General features: G+C 40.1%; 1 long non-coding RNA gene across 1 annotated transcript in view; it reads left to right on the top strand.

Annotated features, from left to right (window-relative positions):
* LOC132671328 (uncharacterized) overlaps positions 1-14829 on the top strand; it is a 34053-nt gene extending 19224 nt beyond the window's left edge. The window contains exon 2 of the long non-coding RNA XR_009607053.2: positions 14598-14829. This is a non-coding gene — a long non-coding RNA (uncharacterized LOC132671328). The remainder of the gene's footprint in view (positions 1-14597) is intronic.
* The last annotated feature ends 380 nt before the right edge of the window (positions 14830-15209 follow it).

Below are 15209 nucleotides of genomic sequence, written 5' to 3' on the forward strand. Positions count from 1 at the left end.
AGAAGGTGTTATAGGCTGAATTGTGTAACCCCCTTACCCTGCAAAATTTGTATGTTGATGTCCTAACCCTCAGTACCTCATAATGTGACTGTATTTAGATAGAGCCTTAAAAGAGGTGATTAAGTTAAAATGAATCTGGGGTGCCTGGGTGGCTCAGTCGGTTAAGCGTCCAATTTCAGCTCGGGTCATGATCTCACAGTCCGTGAGTTCGAGCCCTGCGTCGGGCTCTGTCCTAATAGCCTGGAGCCTGCTTTGGATACTGTGTCTCCCTCTCTCTGCCCCTCCCCTGCTCATGCTCTGTCTCTCTCTGTCTCAAAAATAAATAAAAACGTTAAACAACATTTTTTAAGAAGTTAAAATGAGTCTGAAGAGAGCATATTGATGCAAACACTTTCAGAAAGTTTGGCGTTCTTTTCTTTCTTTTTTTTTTTTTTTGTATTTTTTTTAATGTTTGTTTATTTTTGAGAGAGAGAGTGAGAGCATGAGCAGGGAAGGGCCAGAGAGAGAGGGAGACACAGAACTGGAAGCAGGCTCCCAGCTCTGAGCTGTCAGCACAGAGCCTGACGTGGGGCTCAAACCACAAATCATGAGATCATGACCTGAGCCGAAGTCAGACACAACCGACTGAGCCACCCGGGCGCCCCATATTTTCTAAAATTGAAATTTCACATACTCTACAACCCAGCAATTGCACTCTTAGATATATCCCCAAAAGAAACTCCAGCCCATCTACATCAAGAAACATGTAGAGAATGTTCCTAACAGTACAGTTAACAATAGAATAGCAGACACCAGGGAATAACTCATCTGCTGACAGGAGTGTGAATGAATAAACTGGCATATATACATACTGGCATATCATACAACAGATTCAGTGAAAAAATATATGTCCCAAAAGCTTATGACATGGTACTCTTTGAAGAAAATAATAAACAACTAAAAAGTACTTTTAGGAAATATTTATCATCTATCTGTTAAAACAAACCTATTAAAAAGAAAAGTAAGGAGGGGGCGCCTGGGTGGCCCAGTTGGTTAAGTGTCCGACTCTTGATTTCAGCTCAGGTCCTGATCTCACGGTTCAAGAAATCGAGCCCCTGTCAGCTCCGTGTTGGGGATGGAGACTACTTAAGATTCTCTCTCTCCCTCTCCCTCTGCCCCACCCCTGTGCACGCTGTCTCTCTCTCTCTCTCTCTCTCTCTCTCTCTCTCTCTCTCTCAAAAAGAAAGAAGGGGATGCCTGGGTGGCTCAGTCAGTTGAGCGTCTGACTTCAGCTCAGGTTATGATCTCACAGTTCGTGGGTTCAGGCACCATGCTGGGCTCTGTGCTGACAGCTCAGAGCCTGGAGCCTGCTTCAGATTCTGTGTCTCCCTCTCTCTCTGCCCCTTTTCCGGTCATACTCTGTCTCTCCCTGTCTCAAAAATAAACATTAAAAAAAAAATTAAAAAAGAAAGAGCGAGAAAAGAAAGGCAATTATGGAGACAAGATTGAGGAGCAGGATTCCCCCTGGAGGGTGAGGTAGGGGATAGGAAGAAGGGTGTGCACAGATAGACAAAGTTAAGTGGTAGGTTTTATGTTGGGGCTGGGTTCATGGATGTTTATTTGCCTTGTTAAAACTAACTAGTTAGTTTATTATTTAATAAAGGATGATCCAATGATGAGAGTATGTCATGAAACAAGGATTATTCTCAATCCAATTCTATGCACCTGACAGTCTTTAAATAAGCAAAAATAGCAAAAATTTAGCTTGTCATCCAAGGCTCTTCAGGTTTTCACCTACTTTTCCAGTTTTATTTCCCATTCATTCATTCATTTAATGTTGCCAAGGACCAGGGAGCAGCCCATAGACAAAGAGAAAGGTCCTCCATTTATAGAATATACCTTCCACAACTAGTACATTAAACATTTAGTGCTCTGTCAAAGTCCTTACTCTCTTCTTTATGTTTAAGATATTTGCCATACACATTCTCTCCTCACCATCAGACTCAGAGCAAGACCTAATGTGACCCAATGTCCCTTTCATTTTTTGCATCTCTTGTAGTGACTAACACTGTCTGCTTGGCATGAGTTCAACATTGTTTAATGAATGAAGATAATGGAAGAGTGGAGAAGTGAAAAGAAAAGGGAGAGGAAAGTGCACCCAAGTTAGCCTTGATTCTTGTCCTTCTCTGGGACGAATAAGATTTGGCTCTCAGCTCACTTTCCTCCTATAAAAAAAAAGAAATTTTTTTTATATTAGAGAGAGCGTGCGTGCATGAATGGGGGAGGGGCAGAGAGAGATGGGGACACATAATCCAAAGCAGTCTCCGGGCTCTGAGCTGTCAGCAGAGAGCCCAATGTGGGGCTTGAACTCATGCACCCTGAGATCATGACCTGAGCCAAAGTCGGTCGGTCAACAGACTGAGCCACCCAGGCACCCGAAATATCTGTTTTTTAAAGTTTATTTATTTTGAGAGAGAGAGCAGTGCACAAGTGGGGTGGGGGCAGAAGGAGAGGGAAAGAGAGAATCCCAAGCAAGCTCCACACTGTCTGCATGGAGCCGGCCGAGAGACTCGATCTCATTAACCATAAGATCGTGACCTGAGCTAAAATTGAGTCAGACGCTTAACTGACTGAGCCCCCCAGGCACCCTTATAAGTGTTAAATATCTTATGTAACTGATTGAATACTGTACTAAAAGTGAAAGCCCGGATAGTTGTATGGGTACAGTGTAGTTGTAGGTGTATTGGCTTTGTACCCTTGTGATTGTGTGGCTGAGTGGGAGCTTCGGCTCCCTGCCCAGCATCACGAGAGAGCATTGTACTGCATATCGATAGCCTGGGAAAAGATCACAATTCAAAATTCAAAGTGTGCTTTCTACTGGATGCATAGCACCTTTACACCATTGAAAAACTGTAAATCAAACCATTGTAAGTAGAGTATCATCTCTCTATTGCGAAATGATCACCACAATAAGTCTAGTTAACAACCGTTACCATACATAGACACAGATTTTTTTTTTTCTTGTGATGAGTTTCTTCCAGTTCTAAAATTTTGTGAGTCTCTAATTCCAGGCACAGCTTCTTGACTTTTTTGGGTTCTGTCCTAGACCCAGGCCACCTCTCCTAGACCCTGCCCCCACCGTGTTCCCTGCCTCAGTTCCTGCAGCTCACAAAGCCCTTTCTCCCATGAACTGTGGCCTTGGCACCAGCTCCCCTTCAGCATTTATACATTGCTTTGTGTTGTCTTTTATGTGCATGCCTTTTATCTCCTTAGATGTCTTCTGAGTGCTTTTAAGGTTAGGGTCCTGTCTTGTGTGATCCAAACTGAACTTGCCAGGTCACCTACCTGTAGTGGACATTCAGTAAATATTTACTTTCTGCGTTGAAGAGTGTCTTCAGCATTTATGCACAATTGTTACGAAAGTTTGGTGTGTTTTTTTGTTTTTTTTTTTTGAGGCAATCATGAGTAAAAATAACTCTGGCTTTTCTGACTTCACTTATTTCAGTGTAAAGATGTTATGCATTCTTCTTGTATCACCCTCCCTGTGAGTTCCCTTAAAAGAGCTGCTTGTATAAACGTTTTGAGAAATTTATGTTCTTACGGGAACCGTTTCTCCCCAAGCATTCCATTAAACTTGTCTGTCAGGTTATTTGGTATTTTATTTTGTTTGTCAGAGGGTTATTCAGAATGATTAGGTCATTCCACTACTCATAACCCTCCAATGCCTTCCTATTGGACTCAGGGATGCCAATGCCAAATGTGACTTTCTAACCATGGCCTCTACCAACCTGGCATCCCTACCACCCCCTTATTCTCTGCTCCACTGATCTTGCTGTTCTTCAGTCATGTCAAACTTACACCATTTTCAGGATTTTGTACCTTCTGTTCCCTCGGAGTCAAATACTCTTGCCTCCCAAATTTTAGCATTTTTCTCCTTCACTTCCTTTAGGTTTCCTTTTTTTTTTTTTTATGTTTATTTTATTTATTTTGAGAGTGTGAGCACGAGCAGGGGAGGAGCAGAGAGAGAGAGAGAGAGAGAGAGAGATAATCCCAAGCAGGCTCCATGCTGTCAGCGCAGAGCCTGAAGCCAGACTCGATCCCGTGAACCATGAGATCATGACCAGAGTCAAAATCAAGAGTTGAACACTTAATCGACTGAGCCACCCAGGTGCCCCCACTCACTTTAGGTTTCCTGAAGAAAACCTGAGAGGCTTTTCCTGATAATGGTATCTGAAGTGGAACGTGTACTGCCTTGCCAGTCACTCTCTATTCCCCCTATTCTGTTTCTTCTCATACAACTCGTTATCAACTAACATATTTTATATTTATCCGTTGATTGCCTCTGCCACTATGATGTAAGCTCGCTTAAAAGCAGGAACTTTGTTTCATTGCCTGCTGTAGCCCTGGCACAAGGCAGCACCTGATAACTACTCTCATGTTAAATGATTATATGCTGGGGTAAAAAAACCCAGATCTGACATGGAAAAAAATGTGGTGTTAGGCAGGTTATAAATTTTAGTTCAAATAGATTACTGTTTTGTAATTATGTTTCTGATGATTATTTTTTCTGCTCCATCGGTGATACAACATAGAGTCAGAAAAAGTTGATGGGAGATTTGATAAGTTGAGTGGATTGGGTCAAAGTTTCTAAAAATATTAACAAGGTTTATATCTTTAATTTGATCTTAATACCAGGAGCAAAATTAAAAATAACTTCATGTGGCCACTAGGTGGCAGGATATGCGTATATACTTTGCAAATGGAGGCTTTTTTTTTTTTTTTTCCCCCCTCAGGTTCACCTTTTGGGAGCAGTAATATTAATTAATTATTTGAGGAATACTTTATAGTAGGCAAAATACTTTCACAAACAATATCTCATGATGCCCCTGTGAAGTAGGCACGACAGATATTTTTCTGTTTAGTATTTATTTATTTATTTTTAATTTTTAATATTTATTTTTGAGAGAGAGAGAGAGAGGGAGAGGGTGAGCAGGGGCGGGGCAGAGAGAGGGAGACACAGAATCCGAAGCAGGCTTCAGGCTCTGAGCTGTCAGCACAGAGCCGGATGTGGAGCTCAAACTCACAAACTGAGATCATGACGTGAGCCGGTCAGACGTTTAACCGACTGAGCTGCTCAGGTGCCGCTCTGTTTATTTTTAATCTGTTTTCTTTTTCAAGCAGGGAAACTGAGGCTCGAGTTTAAGGGATTTATCCAAGTAAAGAAGCTAAAACTGGAGCTAGAACTAGAACCCATGTCCTGGGCCTTGTAGTCCAGGCCTCTTTCCACAGTTTCACTCAAATTGAGGGAAATGACCTTCCTGGAAATTGGCTAGTCAGTCTAAATTTCCCATGGTGAAAGAGTCTGAAAATATAAATCCATTTTAGCTTTTAAAAAGGAAACAAACCAGGGGCTCAGCTGGTGGAGCATGTGACTCTTTGTCCTCGGGGTTGTGAGCACAAGCCCCGTGTGGGGTGTAGAGATTACTTAAAAATAAAATCTTAAAAAAAAAAAAAAAAAGTAAACAAACCATAAATGCTTTCCAACCTCCCCTTTTGGCTTGGGATTGATCCTGAAATGCATCTTTTTGCATCTTCCCAAACTTCAAAGTATGTTCAGGGGGAAAAATAGTTTGAGTTATGAAGCTTACACACTATGTCTGCAGACAGAGTCAGTGGGTAGCAGGGTGCCTAGTCACATGACTTCTTGTGCCTGACTCTTGGAAGTTTCTGTCTCTTAAATGGCTGAGTGCTTTCGGGTGTGTTTTCTGTGAAGAGCTGGCGTGTGCGATTCACATTAGTATTAATGAGAACCACACATGCACTGAGCCCTGGATGGATCTGGAAGACCACTCGAGTGGAATAGCAGAAGCTATCACTTCAATTCATCCAATGATTGTTCTTAAGTTTTCTAAGTTGCTAAGTTTTCTGTCGGTATATTTTTAGCTTACATTTTTATTGGCAGAAACGTGATTTGACAATGTTCATTAATTGTACCTATTACAGACAATTTAGGCTAGGAGGCTCAAGTCTTGGGTGTGATCCTTGTTTACCTGCTCACTTGGTTGTGAGACCTTCAGCAAGTGATTCAGCCCCCCTGAACTTCACTGAACTTTCACTTGTGTGAAAAATAATATAATAATACCTGCCTCACAGAGTTGGTACGGAGGTGAAATAAGATGATTATGGAAAGGTTTATAAACTAAAATCCCTGTAGGGGCGCTTGGCTGGATCAGTCAGCGGAGCATGCAATTCTTGATCTCAAGGTTTTAAGTTCGAGCCTTGTGTTGGGTGTAGAGATTACTTAAAAATAATAAGATCTTTGGGGCCGCCTGGCTCAGTCAGTTAAGTATCTGACTCTTGATTTCGGCTCAGGTCATGGTCTCACAGTTCCTGAGATTGAGCCCCGTGTCAGGCTGTGTGCTGACAGCATGGAGCCTGCTTGGGATTCTCTTCCCCTCTCTTTGCCCATCCCCTACTTGAATGCACTCTCTCTCTCTCAAAAATAAATAAAGAAACATTTAAAAATAAATAAATAAAATCTTAAATTATAAAATCTCTGTATGTAAGGTGACTGTTATCACAGAGTCATGGGAAAGCTTGTTTTTTTTTTAAGTTGGAGGTCCTGGGCTTTGTCATTACCTGCTGTTGACCTTGGGTTACTTTATTTAAATCGCCAAGCCTTCATTTTCTTGCTGGAAAAAAAAAAAAATGAAGTAACCAGCAACTCATTTAGTGAGGGCTTTCTCAGTTCCTGGCACTCTTCTGAGTTCCTTATATAATAACTAAATCTCTATAGCCACTTCTGAAGCAAATTTGTTAAATAAATTGATTGATTATTAAAATTTTGTCATTTTAGGGCTAAAGGAGGCTTTACATAGTATGGTCTAACCCCTTATTTTACACATAAAGAAAATAAACTGAGAGGTGAGGTAAAGTGCCCCGGGTCACATGGCTACTTGTGGACAGAACTGAGACTAGAAAATAGTCCCAGCTGGTTTCTGGGGCATTGCATTGTCTCAGTTCCTATAATGTCGATTCAAAGAAGCATAAAACAGAGAGTTACTCTTATACCTTTTAGTCCAGTTGGAGGCAAAGGTGAGAATCACTTAGAACAGTTTGTGCCACAAAGTAGCCAGAAGAAAACAGAGGTGGGAGAGAATAACATAGGTGGAGGTGATGTCAAGAGGGCTTCCTGGAGGAGGAGAGATTTCAAATGGTCTAGAAAAACAACGAAGATGTAGTAAGCAAAAGGAGGGAGTAGACATTCCTGAAGGAGAAAATGGCATGAATCAAAGTGGGAAGATAAGACAGAATCTGTAGAAGCTGGGGCTTCCCACTGAGAGTGGCCCATGAGCAGCATAAGTGGTAGGTGGTGACTAGAGGCCAGGGACCTGGAATGCCAGGCAAGTTTTGTTCTTAGTTCTATAAGCAACAGGAACCATTAATTAATCAGCTCAATCATTTGTTTAACAAATTACGTATTGGGCGTCCACCATGTATTTAGCCAATCACTGGATATATAGTGCTGAATAGGAAGGGCTTGGTTCCTACCTCTGAGGGGTGCAGTGCCAAGAGATGGCGACTAAACTGGTAAATGAACTCCAAGTGGAGAAATGCTAAGGGGTCACGGATAGGGTGCTGTGTTAGAGGGTAGCCGAGAACACCTTACGCAGGGCAGCCAGAGGCAGCCTCTCTGGCCAGTTAGAAGGAGGCCCACATGGCTGGGCCTGTTCGCAGGAGAGGCTGGTGGATGGCTGGGTATGGGAGCAGGCACTGGATAATGCCACATTTTGTACTAAGTGCAAAGGGAGTTCTAAGTGCTTTGGAAGTTTCTAAGCATGTGAGTGATATGGTCTGATTTATATATTTAAAAAGCTGCTCTATAGGGAATGAACTCTGGAGGAGGGGGCCAAGAGTAGAAGAAGCCAGAGACCAGTGCTGCTAGGCAGCCATTGCAGAAATTCTCAAGAGACACAAAGTACCTTTAGTGGGGGTCATGGCAATAAAGCAGTGGAGCATAGCATCTTCATAGCAATGAGGAGAGATGGCTGAGAGATAAAAATTGAAGATGCATTCTCCAGGACTTATGGATGAATTGGCTGTGAGGGGTAATGGAGAATGTATTGGATTGAGTGGTGGCCCCCCAAAAGATATATGGCCCCCCTCAGATTCCTCCCATCTCTGCCATAGCCTGGAAACTCACTGTCAGACTTCCTTCCCTCTCCCCCTGGTGTACTGCTGATGGAATCTAAGCTGGCAGACTCTTTTCCAGAATGAGAAGAAAAGTGGAAGAAACCCCAGTGACACAGCAGATGGCTTTACTCTATGATGAGAGAAAATCTATTGCATGGAATTTGCAGCATTTTAAGGGATGAAGTTTCTACTTTCTCCAAGGTGATGGTTACATTTACTGGCCAGTTGATATTACCTTCTCTTGTCTCCGCTGCTCCCGTCCTCAGTTTAGCAGCAGGCCCCCTGTGATTCTCCTACAGCAGAAACACTACGAGAGAGCCCCACACCTAGCCCCACTGTCCCAGACCCTCCTGCGAGCTCTGCTGCCAGAGTGAGGATTTCAGCATGCAAGCACACTTCTCACCCTTCAGTGTCCTTGGAGAAAAAACCATAAAGCTTTCCTTGATCTAACAACTGCCTGTGTTTCTGAGTTCATCTCCTCTTCCATCCCTATCAGCTTTGCATGTGAGATGCGGTTGCACTGACATTTCTCCAGCTCCCCGGGCACCCTCCTCACTGCTCCCTGAGTCTGGAATACTTTCTTTTCCCCCATATTCTCACTTTTTAGGGAAGCTAATAATACACCCACTTTATTAGGGAAGCTATCCTGACATCTCTCTCTTCCCACTACATCAAATCCCCTATTTTCAGCCTTATGGCGCTGTATACTGTTTCTGCCTAGTCCTTATGATAGTTGTGTGTAGATACGTTTAGGGTGTCTGTGTGTGTGTGTGTGTGTGTGTGTGTGTATAGTGTACATATATGAATATAGTGTACATATAGTTACTTATCAGTGTCCACTTATGAACATCAGTTCCCACACCCAACAGAAGAAGACACATTCTACATTCTTTCAGGCCCCAGGAGAAATGGTGTTGCTTTTGTGATATGCCTGTCAGCATACAGAGCCAACCCTCACCCGACACTCACACCTTAATCATATGCATGGTTATTTGGCAGTGTGTTTGGCTTCCCTAGAAGAATAAAGATGATAAACAAACTCAGTTACTTCAAATAAAAAGGAGAACACGGGGGCAAAACTTGATAGAATTACCAAAAAACATTAATCTAGGAGAAGAGTAACATGTCTCAAACATAGTTCTTTTGAATATTAAGTCTCCAAATAAATGACTCTAGTCTTCAGAGTGATGAAAATATGGTGTACATCTGTACATTTGTTTTCTCATGGCTTGTGTTTAATTATCCACAAAGAAAAATAATTCACAAAATATTTCATGTTCTTCTCTTTTAACTGCCAAAATAGGAACTTCTGAGGCTGACAGAATTGGTTGCGATCCCTTTGAAAGTTTTATTAATGTAGACAGAGTATGTTTTTAATCTTTTGTATTTTGATGACGAAAATGTATTTTCTATGATTCGTTCATGCTTGCTTCTACCATATTTTAAGTAAACAAGGAGTCAGCAGTTTTGCTTTGTAAAACATATTGGGCTTTTTTTTAATGCAGAGCTAAGATGATTAATGAACAAACTAAATATTAAATCAGAGGACTCTACTTTGTCTAGGACGGAAAGGAAGTCTTCAGATTCTTTGAGAGATTAGTATCTACATTCATTTAATATAAACATCAGAGACATTCCACTGTGAGCATATTTCTTTCCTCTAAAAAATAATGCTGTATGGATGCTGTGTTTTCTGGGTATTTGTAGATGTAGAAATATAAATAAATGAAAGTGCTTACTTTTTGGTTTCAATTGATATTTTGGGTGGGCAGTTGAAATTTAAAGCAACAAGTGTTTTTAGTAGAGTACGAAACATATTAGTACTCTTAAACTAGTACTATTAGTTTTAAATATATAAGTGTGCATGAGAAAATATTGAGTACTGCAGCTAATCTTTTGTCATAATTGTCGTTGTTATTCATATTTTTCAAAGCTTCATTCCAGTTTCACAGATCTCATTGTTTAGGGTGTGTTCGAAGTGTTTGGAGCATAAACAGCTGGCTGCTTATCAGTAGATGCCTGAACAGAAAAACAAGATGTCTTCTCTTTGAGATGAATCTGTAAAAAGAGTTTATCTCAAACAAAATAGAATTTTGGGGTTAACAGTCTCAAAATTGACTTATAGTTTTACTGCAATGCCCAAACAAGAAGGTGCTTTAGCAAAAATAGAGGTCAAAACATTTTATTGAAATAAGGTAATCTCTTTTTTTTTAATAAAAAAGTTTATTTTTTAATTAGTGATTTTGACCTTGTAGAGTTAAAGCCTCAGATCCTCATTTTTTTTCTTGTTATTGTTAAAATTGCACTATAATCTATACAAAACAAACAAAAAAACCCTAGTACTTGACTGGATCCTGCTTGTGTTACCAGATTTTACAGAGACGTGAACCCTCTTGCCTAACATATCTATCATTTAAGGGTTGAAAAGAATGCTTAGTAATGGGAAGTTGCCCAACAACTTGTAAACATCAGGTGATCTGAGATAGGAGCCCTGACTGCATATCATAAAAAACCGTTTTCCATCATCCTTTTGTTCACTAATTGAGCAAGTATTATAGGGCTTCCCACATACCAGGCACAGTTCAACATGTTGAGGACACAGAAGTGAGCTAAAGAGATGGTTTTGGGTAGCTTTTATGTTGGTAGGTGGAAGTGAAATGCTTAACATTTAACCACATCTTAATCTAAGTATAAATAACATGCTATCAAAATGCTCTTGAGATCATTATAGATTGAGTCCAAGAACACCTATAGAATAAATATATCATGATATATTATTTTTCTTGATTTTAAAAAAGTATGAAAGTTCATCACATTAGCTCATAGTTTACTATATACAAGTGATTGCTTTCTCTATGATTAAATCTATATACATCTCCATAGAAAATTCTGCTTTTCTCTGTAGGAGAGCCAAAAAGTTTAAGATTACTCAGCTAGCTAGTGGCAGAGCTGGTAACAGATTTTGCTGTTTTATTTGCTATCCCTTGATCTAATTAGTCACTTTATCTTCAATTTAGAACCTTGCCAGAGCGATCTGTTCTGGATTGGAGAGTGAGAACTGACATTTATAAAGTATTTGCTATGAACCAGTACTTGACATATATGGAGAGGCAGGTCTTATCAGACATAATTCACAAAAGAGAAGACTTTTCTGAACAGATAAATAAACAATAAGTAACAAGACTGAAGTTTGGACATAGTTCCTCAGCTTTCCTCTGTGCCAGGCTACAGCGGAGTGAAAACCATACATCTCTTTACATTTAGATTGCCTTTTGAATCCAAAGTAGGGATAATAATCAACATTTAAATTCATGTCTGACAACAAGTTCTAATGATAATTGACATGTAATAGCACTTATTGTGCTGGGTACTTTACATGGAGTGTGTCATTTCATCTTCACGGCAATAATTACTAACCCCCAATTATGGCTGAGGAAACTGAGCTTCAGAGAGATTCAGTGGCCTGTGGTCACAGAATTAGCAGAGCCAGGACTCAAACTTGACATTGTTGTTGGGCTAGAGCCCAGACTTCTAACCTATTTTTTCAATGAATGTCACCAAAAGGAAGTGGTGAGGGGGAGGGGCAAATGAGGGAACACTGCTTAATCTAGGACAACATCCCACATGATCAGAGAACCTCTTCCCTAGTAGCCAGGTCCCTAGTAGGATGCACACCGAAGTGGGCTGTCCCTCTCTTTCCCCTTGGATTCACTGATCTAACTCAAGGGGACCTAAAGGAAGGAAACTTTGGGGTACCGGTAGCTCTGTTGGTTGAGCGTCTGACTCTTGCTTTGGGCTCAGGTCGTGATCCATCCCAAGGTCACAGCATCGAGCCCCAAGTGGGCTCTGCACTGCGCATGGAGCCTGCTTGGGATTCTCTCTCTCCCTCTGCCCCTCTCCTGCTTGTGCTCTCTCTCTCTCTTAAAAAAATAATATCCCTTAAAGAAAGAAAGAAACAAAAAAGAAAGGAAACTTCAGCTGGAGACTTGCTGACTTGCTGTTGTAAGTTGGGGCAGATGGGGTGAGGGTCTGCAGTGGGTTTACATGGAAGGTAACAGAAAACAGTAGTTCTCTGCTTGAGCCCTGAGCATTTCCTGAAGGCGCCAGTGAAAGAACAGAATGGTTTCCTCATACTCATTCAGCAAAATAGGGGTTGGCAGCATAAATGCTGGCTAAAAATGCGTGTTGGGAACAGTATCTTCCCTTTTTTTGGAACTTTTTGGGGCTTTTAGTCATTCACTTAAGGAATGCTATCTGAACACCTAGGCATAAGTGGCTGTATGCTAGACAAAGTGGCGGACCCGAAGGCATACTTTAAGGGACATGTGTAAGTGAAAAGAAGGAGCTACAACAGAGTGAATCTTAATCCAAATCTAAATGGATTGAAAAATCTGAATCAAAAATGAAAGAGTTTACAATAAAATTAGAATGTTAAGGAAAGAAACTCCATAATTCAAACACAGATCTAACATGGAATTATACAGAGTAGAATAAATATCTGTCTTAATTGTATTGAGTGAATAAGCTGTCCAGTCTACCTTTCACATTTGGTTGTATAGACATCATGACTAAAGGCTGGTGGTGTTACACTATACCCTATTTAGGTAAATTGAAATGGTACAGATAAGGTACCAAAACTGTCAGGATAGAAGTTAGGAAATAGTTTTTTTTTAAGTTTTTATTTATTTTTGAGAGAGAGCACAAGAAGGGGAGGGGCAGAGAGAGAAAGACACATAGAATCCGAAGCAGGCTCCAGTCTCTGATCTCTCAGCAGAGTCCAACGCGGGGCTCAAACTCACGAGCCATGAGATCATGACCTGAGCCAAAGTCAGATGTTTAACCGACTAAGCCACCCAGGCATTCCTAACTTAGTAAGTATTTTGAGAATAGTTGAGGAAAAATTAGATTTTCATAAAGTGATATTAGTAACTTACCATGTATGATAGGGTGTACAGTGTCCATTGACCTTCAAAAGGGCTCTGGAGATAAACCAAAAAAAAAAAAAAAAAAGAAAAGAAAAGTCTTGATGTTCAGCTTACGAGTTGCAAAAGCTTCCTCATTGCGATATTTCATTTCTGGGATGCTAGTTTATTACATATTAATTAGTAAGTTGATGTTTGGATGTGATACCTTCCATATGGGATTTTTAATGTAATATGTTGGTGATTTAGGGAGACACTGTGCACTAGATTGATAATAAGGCATCAAATTTTGGGTGTGTCACTCTTGGGAGGGTGTCTTCAGATGGCTCATCTCATTCTTTTTCATGTTTCCATTGCAAAGGGTGGCTGTTTTTTCAAACCTCTTCCCCATATTCTGTGACTATTCCCTATTTGGATTGTATCAGAGAGTTTATATATATATAGCATGGATTTCTTTTTGATTTTTAGAAAAGTTGTATTATGGGGCTTATGTAAATATTTTCCTTTTTTCCTCCCTGATCATAAACTTGCCCTCACTCCTGGATTTGGAATGTAACCAAGCTGAAAGATGAGATCATGTTTGTAGAGCAGAGTGAGGTCTCAGCAAGAATCTTCTAATTTGAAAGGCATCAGTATTTTATGAACTTGCTTACTGAAATGCTGGGGAATGAAATCAGGAGTTTAAAAGTTATTTTCATCAATGGGGCTAAATGAAGAAAATAGAGTTTTCCTTTTTGCACTTTACATTCACAGTAACTTATTTTCCCTTGCAAAAAGAATTGTACTGTTTCACTTAGAAAAATGGACTCAACAGTCATCTGCTAATGCAAGTAATGCTAATGTCTTCTTTTTGTTTTATTTTTGGTATTATGTAAATCGGTTATAGAATGGTAACTCTTTTGTTCTTATTTTGAAGTTCGCAAAATTTTAGACTATTATTTATTAATATCCCAATGTCCTTTTTTTATATGGAGGCATATTTCCTTTGTTTCTTCTTCATTAATTGTATGTGATTATTATTTATTAATAGTATTATTTGCTTTTGCAATATGGAAAAATAATTTCCTTTTTTTCCATGTAATCACACACATACTATACTGCTTAGGATACAGAACACATGAGGATAACAAGTTCTTTTTTTTTTTTTTTTTTTTGCAGATGTTTACCACATGTGGAGCTTAGCATGAAGCTAAGTCATGAGTCAAGCATGTCCCATCCCAATGCCCTTTGAAACATTTTTATGTGGTTCCATGAAATAGTGTATATTTTAATAGATGCCATGATGGCCTTGCTCAGGTCCTTGTTTTCAGACAATCCAATTCAGACTATCTGCTGTGGGTATCTCTTGCTTTACCATCCTCCTTTGTCAGGAATCAGATCTTGATTTTCTTTTGGGAATCTCCTCTCCCCAGGCCATGTGGTCCCAGTCAGATGACCGCAGTGCCCCACCTACTCTGAACTAGTAAGAATCTTCTCTAAGATTTGTTTCTCTCCGGTCTATAGCTGCCAGGAGAGAGAGGAGCTCCTTTTACTCTGTGCTGTCAAGCTGAAAGAACCACATAAGCCTGCAGCTTATGGTCCTAACCCCAGGCTTCATGGAAGAAGCTCTCTGCAGAATGATGCCAACACACGGAGGGAGCCAGAGCTCTGGCAACATTTACCACCATCTGAAGCTAAACCAACCCTTCAACTTTCCAGTTGCTGGAGCCAATACATTCCCTTTTTCTTAAGCTAATTTGAGTGTCATTTCTATCACTTTCAACCAAAAGAGCTTTGAATATTGCTTTCCATCTAGAGGTGAGAATGATCAAGTCAGTACAAGCAAAAGTAACTCGTCAACAGTTGTGAGTAATAGAAAATCTTATCAAAATTTCTTTTGGAAAAGTATTAAGTTTTTGTTGGTTTGGAATACTAAATTTAGAAAGCTCAAATAACTAACATTTTCCTGTACCCTAGAGACAAGTGTTAAGTAAACTGACCCTAAGGATTATTCAAATATGTAATTCTAAGTTATGTCAGAGTGTCATTACAGATTCAGCTTAATCACCTATATCTTCAGCCTTAATAGGATTATTCTATAGGAATTGATGCCAAGAGAAATGATCGGAAAGCTCT

The sequence above is a fragment of the Panthera onca genome, chromosome C1, assembly GCF_046562875.1.
Source record: "Panthera onca isolate mPanOnc1 chromosome C1, mPanOnc1 haplotype 2, whole genome shotgun sequence".
In the NCBI taxonomy this organism is placed as follows: domain Eukaryota; kingdom Metazoa; phylum Chordata; class Mammalia; order Carnivora; family Felidae; genus Panthera; species Panthera onca.